The sequence below is a fragment of the Vitis riparia genome, chromosome 13, assembly GCF_004353265.1.
Source record: "Vitis riparia cultivar Riparia Gloire de Montpellier isolate 1030 chromosome 13, EGFV_Vit.rip_1.0, whole genome shotgun sequence".
In the NCBI taxonomy this organism is placed as follows: domain Eukaryota; kingdom Viridiplantae; phylum Streptophyta; class Magnoliopsida; order Vitales; family Vitaceae; genus Vitis; species Vitis riparia.
In genome coordinates this window covers 883,116-899,312 of record NC_048443.1, presented here as the reverse complement: position 1 = coordinate 899,312, position 16,197 = coordinate 883,116, and the positions used below count along the sequence as shown (strand labels likewise).

Here is a 16,197-nt window from a genome sequence, read left to right as displayed (position 1 = left end):
TACATCAGGAAGAAATCAGAATAAAGGGAAGGCAACGCAGAATTTAGATAGGGCTTGTTCTACTTGTGGTAAGAAGCATGAGGGTAGGCCATGCTATAGAGAGACTGTAGCTTGCTTTGGTTGTGGGAAGCAAGGACATTTGATCAGAGATTGTCCAGAGAATAGGAAGTTCATCATTGGGAAGCCTAAAGAGGAAAATAAGGAGGATAAACAGAAACCCAAAGCTCAAGGACGGGTGTTTGCTATGACTCATCGAGATGCTCAGGCCACTTCTGATGTGGTGACAGGTACTCTCCGAATCCACACCTTATTTGCTAGAGTCTTGATTGATCTTGGATCAACACACTCTTTTGTTTCAGTATCTTTTGCTGGTTTGTTGGATTTGCCTGTTGCTAGCATGGACTTTGATTTGATTGTTGCTACTCCTGTGGGAGATTCTGTTGTAGCCAGTAGAATGCTTAGAAATTGTATTGTGATGATTGGTTATAGGGAAATGCCAGTTGACTTAGTACTCCTTGACCTTCAGGATTTTGATGTGATTTTGGGGATGGATTGGTTAGCTTCCTACCATGCCTCTGTTGACTGTTTTGAGAAAAGGGTGACGTTTAGTATTCCTGGTCAGCCTAAGTTTAGCTTTGAAGGGAAGCATGTGGACAGACCACTGCGTATGATCTCAGCCTTGCGAGCTAGTAGCTTGCTCAAGAAGGGTTGCCAAGGATTTTTGGCTAGTGTGATGAGTAATGAAAGTGATTTGAAGTTGGAAGACATACCCATAGTAAGAGAGTATCCTAATGTCTTTCCAGAGGATTTGCCTGGCTTGCCACCAGAGAGAGAGGTGGAGTTCACCATCGATCTGGTACCAGGAACAGGTCCTATGTCTAAGGCCCCATACAGGATGGCACCTGTGGAGCTTAAGGAGTTGAAAGTTCAGCTTCAGGAGTTATTAGACAAGGGTTTTATCAGGCCCAGTGTTTCACCTTGGGGAGCTCCTGTTCTATTTGTGAAAAAGAAAGATGGCTCAATGAGACTTTGCATTGACTATAGGGAGTTGAATAAGGTGACAGTGAGGAACAAGTATCCCCTTCCTCGGATTGATGATTTGTTTGATCAGCTACAAGGTGCTTGTGTGTTCTCTAAGATTGATCTTCGGTCTGGTTATCATCAGTTAAGGGTTAGAAGTGAAGATGTACCTAAGACTGCTTTTCGAACTAGATACGGGCATTATGAGTTTTTGGTTATGCCTTTTGGTTTGACAAATGCACCTGCTGCTTTTATGGACTTAATGAATAGGGTATTCAAGCCCTATCTAGATCAGTTTGTGGTGGTTTTTATAGATGACATCTTGGTATACTCAAGAGTAGAGAGGAGCATGAGGGCCATTTGAGTATTGTATTACAGACCCTCAGAGATAAGCAGTTGTATGCTAAACTGAAGAAGTGTGAGTTTTGGTTAGACCGAATTTCTTTCCTTGGGCATGTGGTAAGCAATGATGGCATCTCAGTTGACCCTGGAAAGGTTGATGCTGTAGCTAATTGGAGAAGACCTAGTACTGTGACTGAGATTTGAAGTTTCTTGGGACTTGCTGGTTACTATAGGCGGTTTATAGAAGGGTTCTCTAAGATTGCCCTACTTTAACTAAGTTGACACAGAAGGGAGTTAAGTTTGAGTGGTCTGATGATTGTGAATGTAGCTTCCAAGAGTTGAAGAATAGATTAGTGTCAGCTCCTATTTTGACTATCCCTTCAAGTTCAGGAGGATTTGTGGTGTATAGTGATGCCTCTCATTAGGGTTTGGGTTGTGTTCTTATGCAGCATGGGAGAGTTGTAGCTTATGCTTCTAGACAGTTGAAGCCTTATGAAAGGAACTACCCTACTCATGATTTGGAGTTAGCTGCTGTGGTTTTTGCACTTAAGATTTGGAGACATTTTTTTTTTTTTGGTGAAACTTGTGAGATATCACAGATCATAAGAGTTGAAGTATCTATTTTCCCAAAAGGAGTTGAACATGAGAAGAGAAGATGGATAGAACTACTTAAGGACTATGATTGTATTATTCAGTATCATCCTGGAAAGGCGAAATGTTGTAGCTGATGCCTTGAGTAGGAAGTCAGTTGGTTCTCTAGCAAGCTATTAGAGGGTGTCAAAAGCAGTTACTTGAAGAGTTGAGGAGTCTACAAGTCCACTTTCGATTATGGGCTTAGGAGCACTTGTAGCAAATTTCAGAGTACAACCAGACTTAGTTGGGAGAATTAAGACCCTACAAAAGAATGATTCCCGATTAGTACAAGTTATGGAGGAAGTTAAGAGGAGCAGTAAGCCTGATTTTGTTTTGTCAGATGATGAGGTCTTGAGATTTGGGACTAGACTTTGTGTCCCAAATGATGAAAGACTTAAGGAGGAGCTTTTAGAGGAAGCTCATTGTTCCAAGTTGCCAATCCACCCAGGAGGACAAAGATGTACAAGGATTTGAGGCAAAACTATTGGTGGTCAGGTATGAAGCGTGATATTGCACAATTTGTGGCTCAGTGTTTAGTGTGTCAACAGGTGAAGGCTAAGCATCAACGACCAGCAGGGTCTTTGCAGCCACTTGCTATTCCTGAGTGGAAGTGGGAGCATATTACCATGGATTTTGTGATAGGATTGCCAAGAACCTTAGGGGTAATAATGCCTATTTGGGGTGATTGTTGATCGGTTGACAAAGTCTGCTCACTTTTTGCCTATGAAGTCAACTTTTCTTTAGATCGTTTAGCTTCTCTTTATGTGAAGGAGATTGTGAGAATGCATGGAGTACCAGTTTCTATAGTGTCTGATAGAGATCCTCGTTTCACTTCTAGATTCTGCATAGTCTACAAAAAGCTTTGGGCACTAAGTTGAGTTTTAGTACTGCTTCCATCCTCAAACTGATAGCCAATCAGAAAGGGTAATTCAGGTTTTGGAAGACTTGTTGAAGCTTGTATTTTGGACCTGCAAGGTAATTGGGATGATCATTTACTTTAGTGGTTTGCCTATAACAATAGTTTTCAAGCTAGCATTGGATGACACCTTTTGAGGCATTGTATGGTAGAAAATGTCGATCTCCTATCTGTTGGAATGATGTTGGAGAAAGGAAACTTTTGGGGCCTGAACTTGTGCAGTTGACTGTTGAAAAGTTGCCTTTGATTAAAGAAAGATAAAAATAGCTCAAAGTAGACATAAGAGTTATGCTGATAATCGTAGGCGAGATTTGGAGTTTGAGGTGGGTGATCATGTGTTCTTGAAAGTTTCACCTATGAAGTCTGTGATGAGATTTGGGAGAAAAGGAAAACTTAGTCCTCGTTTTGTGGGTCCGTTTGAAATATTAGAAAGAGTAGGCACTTTGGCATATAAAGTAGCCTTGCCCCCAAGTCTTCTAAGATTCATAATGTTTTCCATGTTTCAACCTTGAGGAAGTATATTATGATCCCTCTCATGTTGTGGAGTTGGAGCCTATTCAAATTTCTGAGGACTTGACATATGAAGAAGGCCCGTTCAGATTGTAGATGTAATGGATAAAGTACTACGTCATGCTGTTGTCAAATTGGTAAAGGTTCAATGGAGCAACCATAGTGTTCGTGAGCTACTTGGGAGTTAGAAGAAGAGATGAGAGAAAAACATCCTCAATTATTTCAAGACTCAGGTATGTCAAGTTTAGAGGACTAAACTTTTGTTAAGGAGGGGAGGATGTAACGCCCAAGTTTTTTTTAAGGGTAATTTAGGAAATTCTAATAATATATTAAATTAATTAATTAATTAATTTAATAAAATGGAAGAGGGGTAAAAGGTAATTTTACGAATAATACCCTAGGTATAAATAGAAATTTCTTCTTCCTGTTCTTTTTGAATCGATTCCTGTTCGCAGAGAGTTTCCAGAGAACGTAGTTGAGTCAGATTTCAGGTTGAAGAACAAACTCTATAGGTAAGTTTCTAACCCCTAGATTATATTTTAGATTCATTGATTAATTTCAAACACATTAGATATATTTTTTTTGGAAAACCCCAAATCTAGATTAGGGTTAGATTATTTTATTTTTAATTCGTTTTAATATCAAAATAATAAAAATTTAAGATTTTGATTTTTGTTGGAATTTAGGAGATCTTAAATTTTATTAGATGAAAAAAAAAAAAAATTCCTTGGAAAGTTTCGATTTTAGGTTAGGGTTAATTTAAAAAAAAAAAAAAAAAAGGGACGCGTGTGCACAGCACTGGAAGGAAGAAGGAAAAAAAAAAAAAAAAAAAAAAAAAGCGTACGCGTATGGCTACTGGAAAAAAAAAAAAAAGGGCGTGTTGATAATATATATATATATATATATATATATATATATATATATATATATATATATATATATATATATGAATCATGATGATGGCAAAAAAAAAAAAAAAAAAAACTTGCTTTTCTTGGTTTTGGTGTACCCGAGAGTCATGAATGGCTTTTGAATTATTTAATTAAAAAATAATAATAATAATAATAATAATATTTAGTTTTAGATTAATAAATAAGATAATAGTAATAATGGTCTTTTTTTTGTAATAAATAGAATGAGAGATTTAGCAATATATATATATATATATATATTATATAGAATTTTATAATGAATAAAATTGTAATTTAATTAATTATTAGTAATGTGTTATTAGAAACAAATTGAGAATTTATTAATTTTAATTAAATAAGGAATAGAGTAATTAAATTATTACTTTGTTAATCAGAAATATTAATCTTAACATTTAGAAATTTTTAGGATTATCAGATTTATATTTTGAGGTAAATAGTAATAGTGGTCTTTTTATTGTGTTAGGTGAGGAGTAGACTTTTCAGGGTTATTTTCCTTCAAGGTCTTTACACATTTTTGAGGTAAGGGAAGTTAATGCAATATTTATAAAATTAAATTATTTTATATGTTATTTTGAATTGTGGAAAAGAAAATGATATTTTGTTACCATGCATGGATCAAACTGTTTTGCACTAAATATTATGTTGGAATATTTTGTTTTATTTATGACACAAAATATGGAGATATTATGTTGTGTAAATTTGAATACTTGAACAAAAAACATCACTCTGGTTTATTTGGCCCTTGTCAACGGGATATAATAGTTGACTATTCGGCCCTGTCAACGGGATATAATAGTTGACCTTTACATTTCATGGTGGGAATGTAATTGATTTGGACCCCAGCCTCTAGGGGTTTGGTTAGAGGTTACTAGTACTAGTAGTGTTTGGTTCCGTCCACCAGGAACAATTTGAGGCTAGCCACCATTTGAAAAGTCCTACATAACTGGGCATTTGATATTTGATAACCAGAATAATGAAAATTGAATGGATTTGATTGAATCTTATGTGAAAGTGTTTGAATTTGATATGAAAATGGTTGGTTGAATTTTGAATATATTAGTATTGTTGAAACTCTGGTATTTGATGAGAAAAAAAAAATGATATCTCCTATTTTGAAATGAAAATATTGATCCATGAATTGCATTAATATTCCTTATTGGGCTGTGAGCTCATTCCCAATTGTTGAAAATTTTTCAGGTACTCTTAGTTCGGGTGAGGAGTGATGGCTAGGCTGAGGAATGATCATCATTAGGATTTGACTTAAGATTTTATGTTGGATTTTATTTAACTGTTAGTTATGCTCATTTGGATCATTTGGTATTTGGAAGTTAATTGGATATTGATCCTTCAAATCTTATGTTAGATCAAAATTGAGTTTTGGAGATTTGAAATTTGTTCTAGTACTTGAATTGTTTAAGTTTGCAAATATTTGGACAATGGATTTTGGATAGTGGATGTTTTAGTTTTGAAATTGAATTTTGAGGATTTTAGATTTTGTTCCGCTACTCTGAACAGGTATTTGGTAGTTGGTAACTTCCAATTACAAGATAAGTGTTTGGGTCAGGTTACACTGTAAGCCTTCGGGTTTAAAGTGTGAAATGACCGTCACGCCCTTGAAGTGGGTCTTGGGGCGTGACAACAAATATTGTTTTAGTCATTTAAGCTCTTAACATGATCTTACTTTGAGAAGGAGGATAATAATGAGATGAGAGACAAAATGTAAAATCAACCCACAAGAAAATGCATTATGGATTTAATTAAAATAGTTCTTGTAAAAATCAAAGCTATTTTGAAATAGGGATACAAAATTCTCTATTTAAGAGAAATTTGTTTGTATACCAATATACCAAGAGCTATCCATGTAATTAGAATAATATATAAATGCCTTTATTTTATAAAATGTATAGTGTATGCTATTATTAGCTATTCATTGTGGAGAAAACGATTAGATGAAAGGATATGAAAGTATCATGCAATTCGATGAGAGGATTAAAAGTACAAATATCATTTTAGTTATTTAAACTCTTAACATGATCTTACTTTGAAAAATAGGACAATAATAAAATGAAAGATATATTATAAAATCAACACATAGGAAGATGTATTATAGATTTAATTAAAGTAGTTCCATGCGAGGACCAAACATATTATGAAATGGGGATACAAAGAGATGATCATCTCCATCTTATTTAATTTATTCGTTGAAAAGATATTGTTGTGGAGCTCTTCTATCAGATGAGGAATTTCTTAAACCATATAGCTGAATGCTTGGGGTATCTTTTCAAGCCATTGTCATAATCAACAAAGACAATCCCAAACCTAACAGTGTAACCAGAATTCCATTCATAGTTATCCAATAATGACCATGCAAAATAAGCCTTCACATTAACACCATCCCTACAACAGGAAAAAAATAAGTATTACTACACCATATTTAGCATATATATATATTTTGTGCAATCAAATAATCATAAAATTGTTATAAATATACTTACTATAGTCAAAATGAAATCACTCAAAATGGAGTAATTGCAAGAAAACTAAACACTAGAAAAAAAAATTGCATATCAAAATAATAAAACTCACTTGATGGCTAATTGAAGGAATAAAAGATGGCGGTAGTAGTAATCTATCCTCTGCGGGTCCTTCAAGGCCTCTTTAAGTGTTAAGGTATTATTATTGACTTCACTAATGCCTGAAAATAGTTTCAAACATTTATGTTAATTGACTAAAGATGTAATAAGAGAATTCTTTTGAGTTATATGTTTCTAAGATAACATGTGACCGAAAAGGAAATTAATAAAAGGTCATTAGCCTTACCATTTTCAGTGATGTAAATAAGTGGATTGTTGTATTTTCTCTTCACATAGAGTAAAAGACTTCGAATTCCACTAGGATAGACACTAAGCCAACTTGAACCAGTCTGCAGATACATTTTTCGTACACATAATTATGAAAATGAACCAATTAATGACCTTTATGATCTAAAGAGAAGTATGTGTGTTATATAGGGGTGATAATTCGTATTGGTGGGTCTTGTTTTGTATCGTGTTAAAAGTGGAACACTTGACTAAATAAGTTAATTCAAAGACAACATAAATAATAATTGAGTTAAAATATAAAAAAAAATACACAACCTAATAAAACACATTATGTAACATATTTAATCCATTTGATAATTAGATATTATTTAATAAGTCCAATTGAATTAGATTTCATGAGTCTATTTAACCCTTGAAAAAAGTGTTGGATTCAGATCGTGCGGATAAATTATATCAAATTTTATCATCTCTAACTACAACTATCTATTCATGCATAATATGACTTTTTCTCAATGTTAGTAACAACTTTTTTTGCCCACATACCGTTGGACCGATGGGGATTCCATTGCGTTGTGCTATCAAACCAAGAAACAGAAAAAATATTAATTACATAGGTTTATAGTGATCATGAATCAAAATTTGAGGAATTGGTATAAACTTACTGGTGAGATTAGCAAGAGAATCTGTAGAGTAGCTCACATTAACGGTATTAGCAACAGGAACATTAGCTGCATAATTGGCAGTGTAGTAATTCAATCCAAGAAAATCAAAGGACCCTTTCACTAGCATAGATTGCTCAGGGGTGAACTTTGGTAGTCGTGGTCCAACAAGCGTGCGCATGCTATATGGATAATCTCCATAGGTTAATGGATTCATAAACCTATATAAGGACAAACATATAATAATATTAGTGTAGTAATTTATAATCAAGAGGCTAATTGTTGACTATACATGTATATACTAACCATCCAAACATGAAATCTAGGGCTCTTATGGCTGCTTTCTTATCCACTTTCTGGTCAGAGTAGGGTACCATCCAGTGAGACACCAATGTTATTCCAATCTTCCCCTTTTGAGATGCCTACATAGTTTATGTATTAGCATAACATTTCTAGCTAAGGATTATAGCATTGATAACGATTTTTCCATTCTTAAAGACTCAAAATATGATTAACAATTGGAAAAACTATTTTAAATTTTGTTACATGTTATGTAATAGTCCAAATGCTAATAAACTTTATATGAATTAATCGCTAATCTATCATTAAAAACTCAAGTTTGTAGGTTAGTTAATAACTGAATTTTATATTTCATAATACTAAGTATAGATACACAGACCAAATGTACTAGATTATACGTGAATTTTACTAAAAACTATTGCATACTCACCTGGTATTATCCTTGTACACTTTTACTGCAGCTGCATGAGAAAGAAGCAGATGGTGGCCTACCAGGTAAGGCTCAATGGCAGAGTTCCCAGCTGTGCATGCTCCATTAACCCACTTAGAGCATCGTCCTGGTGCTAAGGTCCCTTGGTCATAACCACCATTGCTGTAAGTCCATGGCTCGTTGAGGGTGATCCAATACTTCACCCGATCGCCGAACTCCTTGAAGCAAAGCTCCGCAAAGTCCCGAAAATAATCTCTATTGAACATATGGTTACATGTTATATATATATCGTGTTCACAAACAAAAAAATTGCCCCACAAATGTGTTTATATATATATTTAGATGTATAGTTAAAGACTCTTTTGTAAAGATCGATCAATAAAGAGGGTTTGATTCACTTACATGATGTGTGGGCTTAAAAAGCCACCATACTCATCTTCCAGTGCTTGTGGAAGATCCCAATGAAATATTGTCACGTAGGGTTGTAGACCTATGTCGAGTGAAACATATACGGAACAAGCTTTTTTAGTGTTTTGATCCAAATAGTTCATTTCTTAGGTTGAATGTTTGAGTTTGTGGCTTAACTTTGCAACCTCAATTGAAGCTTAATTCAATTACGATACTCATAAGGGTACATTTTTGGCCCAACTGCTGGCTTATCCCAAACCCATCTAGTGTTGGGCTCTATCTTATGTATTAGTCCATCCTAAAATGATGGTTGGGCCAGTCACATCGAAGTCCAATTCCCACCCGATCTGTTGACATCCTAGATTTAGGTTCATTAATGTTAGTGGGTGCAACTCGAGTTATCTCGGTGGTCAACCCAAACATGAAAATAATTTATTAAAAGTTTAAGCTAACCAAATTAATGTTCAATCTAAATTACCTAAATCAAGTTCAACTTAAGCTTATTTTTCTAAATTTAAGTAAAAATTTAGATTTGTAATTAGTATTTGGGTAAATGAGTAGAGTTAGCTCAAGTTGCAGCCTCAAATATGACTAGCTAATCATCAAAATATAAAGAGATAAGAGGGAGTAATGACCTTTTGATAGTAGTTCATTGATGAGATTGTTGTAGAAGTTGATACCTTCCTTGTTTACTCCTCCGCTTAACTTCCCACCTAAGTTACAAAAATTTATATTTGTTCCAAGCAAAAGAAAATGGAATATATGTTACACCGTTGGAATATAAGGTCAATTTATAACTATGTGATTTGATTATCACATTGGTTGAAAGAAGTAACTTCAACAATTCTTTTTAGAAAAAATTATTGTCATTTTCTCCTAATTATGTAATGAATAATTTTTTATTATTATTATTTTTGAGATCTACTTAAGTAAATAGTCATTCAAGGGTTGTTCTTTTGGGAGACATTGATATGCCATCCTTAATGCTTTCAATGGATAGCACAACATATTGTCCAAGTTAATACTAATTATAATTGGAATCTTTCTTAAATATTATCCTTAAAAAATATTAACACCGAGCAAACCTTTCTAGATTTAACCATATTTTTGGTGAATTTAGGTCGTTGCTACTCTTTAATGTTACTTGTTATGATGTTAAGTCCATAATATATATATAAGCTTTGTATGTTTACAACAGTAAGTCTAAAGATGATATATTATGGATTTTTTTTAAAAAAATAACCATTTCTATTGCAAACAAGAGTAACGTCAAAATCAATGATTATATTAATTATATTTTGATATAAGATCAATTAATTTATCATTTTTAGATTTCGTTAATTAACAATGATGTCTCTTTTACTAAAACTTATTTCACTTCAAATATATATTAAAAATTTTGTTGATTGCATTCCACAAATATATAAATGTGAAAAATAAAATAAAATCTTTTGAGATATGATTATCTTTTCAATTGTCATTAGGTGTGATATCTCTCACTATCAAATTTTTTATACTTATAAGAGGTGATTTATCTAATGTGTTTAATTAAATATATTGTGACTTTGCGAGAGATGATAGATTTGAAATAGTTAAGATTTAATACGTGACTAGTGGGTTGTGACTTATTTTATTCAAAAGCTCATGAGTTGACTAAGAGAAACGTCATGCGGAACCATCCACCAACACGTAGGTAGTAGACAATATTTACACATGACATGAATTTATTAATAGTTTATTACATTTTTTTAATATTTGTTTCTTGTTGAATTGTTACAATCAAGGAAGATACAAAGAATATGACATGAATTTATTAATAGTTTATTACATTTTTTTAATATTTGTTTCATGTTGAATTGTTACAATCAAGGAAGATACAAAGAATTTTTTAAATATAGAGATGAACTGGTATGATCTTATTTGCCATTTTATGAGACATATGATCACCTAAGAGTCATTTCTATAGATTTGTTCCATCATCTAGTCAAAATTATGCTTATTCAAATCGGGATTGGAAACTTCACTAACCAAAGAATCAACTTCAATGTGGAAAAAGGGGCAATGATTTTTTCCTTTTCTTTTCTTATTTCTTTTTAAAGCCGACTTCTTTGTTGTGTGGGAAAAAAATAAAATTAATTAATAATTAAATATCACAATTCTTCTAACATTTTCATACATTATTAAGAAATCCGAATAGAAAATTTAATAATTTATAAAAATATTGAAACAACAAACTTACGTGGCAACACTCTGGACCAAGATATTGAGAATCTAAAAGCATCCAATCCCAATTTCTTCATTGTATGCACATCTTCCTATTCAATTCCAATATGTTATTGACAAATATCACCATAAATTTTATCATATTAATGAGAGGAAAATGAAAAGGAAAATATAATATGAGGAATTTCAGACCTTATAATGATGATAAAAATCATTTGCAACATCGCCGTTGCTACCATCTGTTATCCTTTCTGTATTGCCAAAGTAAAAAATTTAATAAAAATAATTAAAATTTTCATATATCAATATATAATATAATTATTTATTAATTAGTTTTAATCTTATTTAAATTATTTCATACGATTTCAGAATCATATCGATCATTGGATTAGAAAAGTTATTGAATCACAATTCACTAGTTGAATTGATGATTTAATCAAGATTGAACCATGATTCAACATGATTTTATAAAATTATAATTTATATGTTCTTAAGTAAGAGCATATATAAAAATTTAATATATATATATATATATATATAATTAAAAAAATTAAAAATATTCCATTTTTCTATCTTTAATATTAATGGACTAAATTATAATAAGGATAAAAATATAAATATACTAAAATTTCTAATTTGATTAAATAGCATAAACTTAGTATTTATAATTTACTAGTAAGAAGACATATTCTAACATAAAAAATAAAAAAAATTATCATTTAATTTTATTCAATATATTATGTCATTTTATTATCTTAAAAATTATTAAGTAAAAAACCAACCATTCAAACTGTACCTTAGGTCTACTGTGTAGAATAACTTAACAGCTAAATTAATCCAGTTGCATGACTGGTAGATGGGACCAGCATGAATCCATCATTGAGAGAACCCATTAAAAACCAATAAAATCAGTTATTACTTTTAATAATCTGTAACTAGAAAAAAAGAAAAAGAAAACAAGAAAAAAGTGAATTTCCATCAACATTAATCATATCTTACCATTGAATAATAGTTTGATTTACAAATATGACTGAGATTGGTTTTTGGTGTGAATCAGGGAGTTCAATTTTCTCGAGAAAAAAAAGGAAGAAAAAGGAGACAGGCGATTGCAAGCCAACTGGTCCAACACAAATTCTAAAGATTTGCAAATTCTGCAAACACTAGGTATGGTAATGATGGGTAGCCACCCTACCCTATAAGAATAAACGGATTAATTTATCCTACTTCCAGCCCTAATTAATAAAAAATTATTTTAGTATGATATTTTCATTTTCTTAACATATATAAATTGAAAAAAAAACTACATTTCATAAAAATAATTATAAAATTTATAATATTTATTTGTTTGTATATTATATTTATTTTTAACACAATTTTAAGAAATAAAAAACAAATAATTAAGGTTTTTATAATTATTTATCCTGCCTTCTTCATTTATTATTATTATTATTTGGGACAAAGATGATCACATCCCGTCCTATTGTTATCCTTTGCAATCTCTTCTAGTGGTAAAAGCCAAATATTTCAAATGTTCTTTTTTTTTAGAATTTTTTTAAATAAAAAAATTTAATAATGAAAGTTTTTGTCATTACGTTACTTTTTTTTTTTTTTAAAAGTATTATTATTATTATTATTATTATTATTATTATTATGATGGATTTTTAGTTTTAAAACTCAAATGTTAGCCCAAACCCTCAAGCTTAAATCCAAACACAATTATTATAAACTTTTTGTGTGAAAAGAAGTCATGAAAATCAACTCAAAGAGAGACCTGGGTATTTATGACTGAAAGTATCCCATATACTTGGACCTCTGCCACCTTCTTTTGCCGCACCTTCATACTGAAAAATCCATGCATACAACACATTAACATATGAAAATATGAATATGATATGATATAGAATATGTAGTATACAAAAATTCAAATTTGAATATTTGAAATTCATGAAAAAAAAAAAGAATTTAGGTTGAAAGAAATGAAATTTAGGTCTAAAGCAATCACACCATGACATGGTACAAATTAAAGAGAATTTTTTGACAAAAATTTCTCCTTACCTGATAAGAAGCCGAGGCTGTTCCAAAAATGAAACCGGCCGGAAAACTACTCCGATTGAAGGAGGCAGCAACCACTGGCTCAGTCCAAGCCAATGAGCTAACCAAGATCAGTAGGCCTAGGAGCAATGAGCACTGATGAGCTGCCATGAGAAGCTGTGGTTTGAAGGTTCATCATCTTCACTCCCTTTATATAGATCTAAATTGAGGAAATCAATCAACTGATGTCATGACATTTTTTTACTATAAAATAAGGTTTTATTATATATATATATTTCTAAATCATTTTGTTAAGATAACGTGATGGGATGACTATTGACGATATGATAAATAATATTTTAGTATTCCCAAGAAAATTTGTCTTGGAGTGTCATTAATTGGTAGATCAGCAGAATCAGGAGGATCTCTTTTCTAAGCTGACTAACCACTCACAAGATTTATATAAATTGAAAGCAATGATTCATGAGCCAAAATTTCAATCATTTAGTTTCCACCATTTCATTAATATAAATTGAAGCAAGATTTATATAAATTGAAGCAATGATTCATGAGCCAAAATTGAAAAAACCTTCAAAACTTTTCTCAAATGCTAATTATGATGAGAAATGAATGAAAAAGTTCACCACAAAACAGGATTATTTCGTTTTCAGCTCTCCAAAAGGCACTTTTTTGGTGCGAAAATTTCATCCATTGGCATATTATATGTATTGTTATCAAAATATGATTAGAACTAATAGGAGGATTAGTCAAAATGAGATGATGATTTACAAACATCGATGTATGTCTATCATTTATGATATATTACATATTATGGATATTTTTTTTTTTTTGTAATTATAACTTAATAAGTATCATTCAGTATGATAGTGTTTTTATTTGAAGTGTTTTTAATATAAATATTTTTTTAAAAATATTTTTTAAGAGAATCATCTATTAAATATTTTTTCATAAAACATTATAAATATTTTTTAAAAATACTTTAAAAGTATTTTTTAAAATTTATCAAACACTTAACTTTTTTTTTTCAAAACTACTATTTAAAGTAAAAGTGTTCTTTAAAATTATAAGAAAAAAGACTCTTAATTATATTTAGTAGGAGGACATTGAAGTTGAAGTTTGAAGTCCCATAAGAGTAATTGTATTGAATATTAATTTTTTTTTTTTTTTTGTCATTATGAAAAACTTTAATATTTCTAATAAAATGTTAAAACTTTTTAAAGAAAAATAAAAAAATTGATAACAAAACCATAAAATAAATTTCATTAATTAGTACTCTTATTAATACATTTCCTACATAAATTTTATTTTTAAAAGAATAAAATTTAGTTCTTACAGAATTATTAAAAACACCTATTTAAAATATTTTTACTTAATATCTCTTTAAAAAATAAATTTTATAACAAAATAAATTTATAGGAGTGTTATTTAATGAAATTTGAAATCAATAGTGATAGAGTATTACAACAAATCTCAAAGTCCTGATGAAAAAAAACCAAAAAATTAAAATCCATGCTACTTTGAACTGAGAAAAGATAATGGAAGCACTAATCTACCCTCATGGAAATTTCCTTAAATTAAATGGTAAGATACCTAGTGATTTTTTATTCTTGATCCATGAAAATAGAGGAAGGAATGACGAAACTTAATTAATTACTAATTCAGAGAACCTGTTGCTGGCTCGACTATGCTATAGGAGGCTTTGGGGAAGTCAAAATAGGGGAGGGGAGCACTCATCTTGGGATGGGTGCTATGTCATTAATACAGATATAATAACAAAAAACTTGTCCTTCAATCAATCATATTTTACACCATCGATTTATTATGTCTACAGCTAAGATATAGACAATTTAAAATATAGACATTTGCATATAGCAATCAATGATTTATTAATATAAATAGTTGCAAGTTGGAGAGTGGATTTATTTGTTTAAGACCACATGGATCAGTACTTCTGATTTTAGATAATGAAGAGGGGAGCAGCTTTTATTGAAATATATGTAAGGATATTTCTTCAAATATACGTAAGATCTTTTAGTCATCCTGATGTAAATATTTGAAGTTCTCTATTGAAATTAATCAGATAGGCCAAGCATACCTAATTTGAAAGTGTCGAAGGAGGGAGATGATGGAAATTAAGAAGGGTGACTCAGCTAACATTTGTTGAGTCCGAGTATTGATAAATTGGAGTTTCAGATTCATGATTTTGCCATAGAACCTTTGATAACATCAAACAATCTAGAAACTTAAATTATTAAGCAGAATGATCAATAATAAATTTATTTAAACTACATCCTTAACATTTAATTAGGGCAAAATTAATGGTATAAAATTGTTATCATATAAGTGTTGAAGTTTTAGCCCAAGTCTAGATGATATAAATTGTTGACTTGATAGTTAAAATTAAGAGTTGGTTTAACAATATTTTCGGAAAAAGTTATAAGAGGAATATTTTTTGAAAATATTTCTTTAAAACAATTTTTAAGCATAATTCTTAAAAAAAAAAAAAGGCACTTTTATGAACAAAATTTTGTTTGAGAATTCACATATGAAAAACAATTTTTTGGCAACCTTCTTAAATTCTTTTTTGAGCATAGTTCTGAAATATTTATATATTTGAGAATTCTAATATGAAAAATAATTTTCTTGGTTTATTCTCTCTAAAAGTAGCACTTATACCTATAATTTAAAAAATTCCTAAAATATTCTTTATATCTTTTATTGTTTCTCAAATATTTTACAAAAAAACACTTAAAAAATAACATGTTTTTTAGAATGAATTCTCAAAGAAATCATTTTCAATAAAAAATTTAAAAATAGTTCCTAAATAAATTCTAAGCTTTTAGGTTAAAATGATATCTTAACATGTTATTAGTGTTTGATTGATGTAGGTTGTCTTGAAACTTTACTAGTGTTTATTTTTTCCTGTTTCTTAGCCTTTGAAGGCTATGAA

At 30.7% G+C, this 16,197-nt stretch overlaps 1 pseudogene; it reads right to left on the bottom strand.

Moving 5' to 3' along the window:
* Positions 1 to 6,427: 6,427 nt before the first annotated feature.
* Positions 6,428 to 13,398, bottom strand: LOC117928865 (annotated as a pseudogene).
* Positions 13,399 to 16,197: the final 2,799 nt, after the last annotated feature.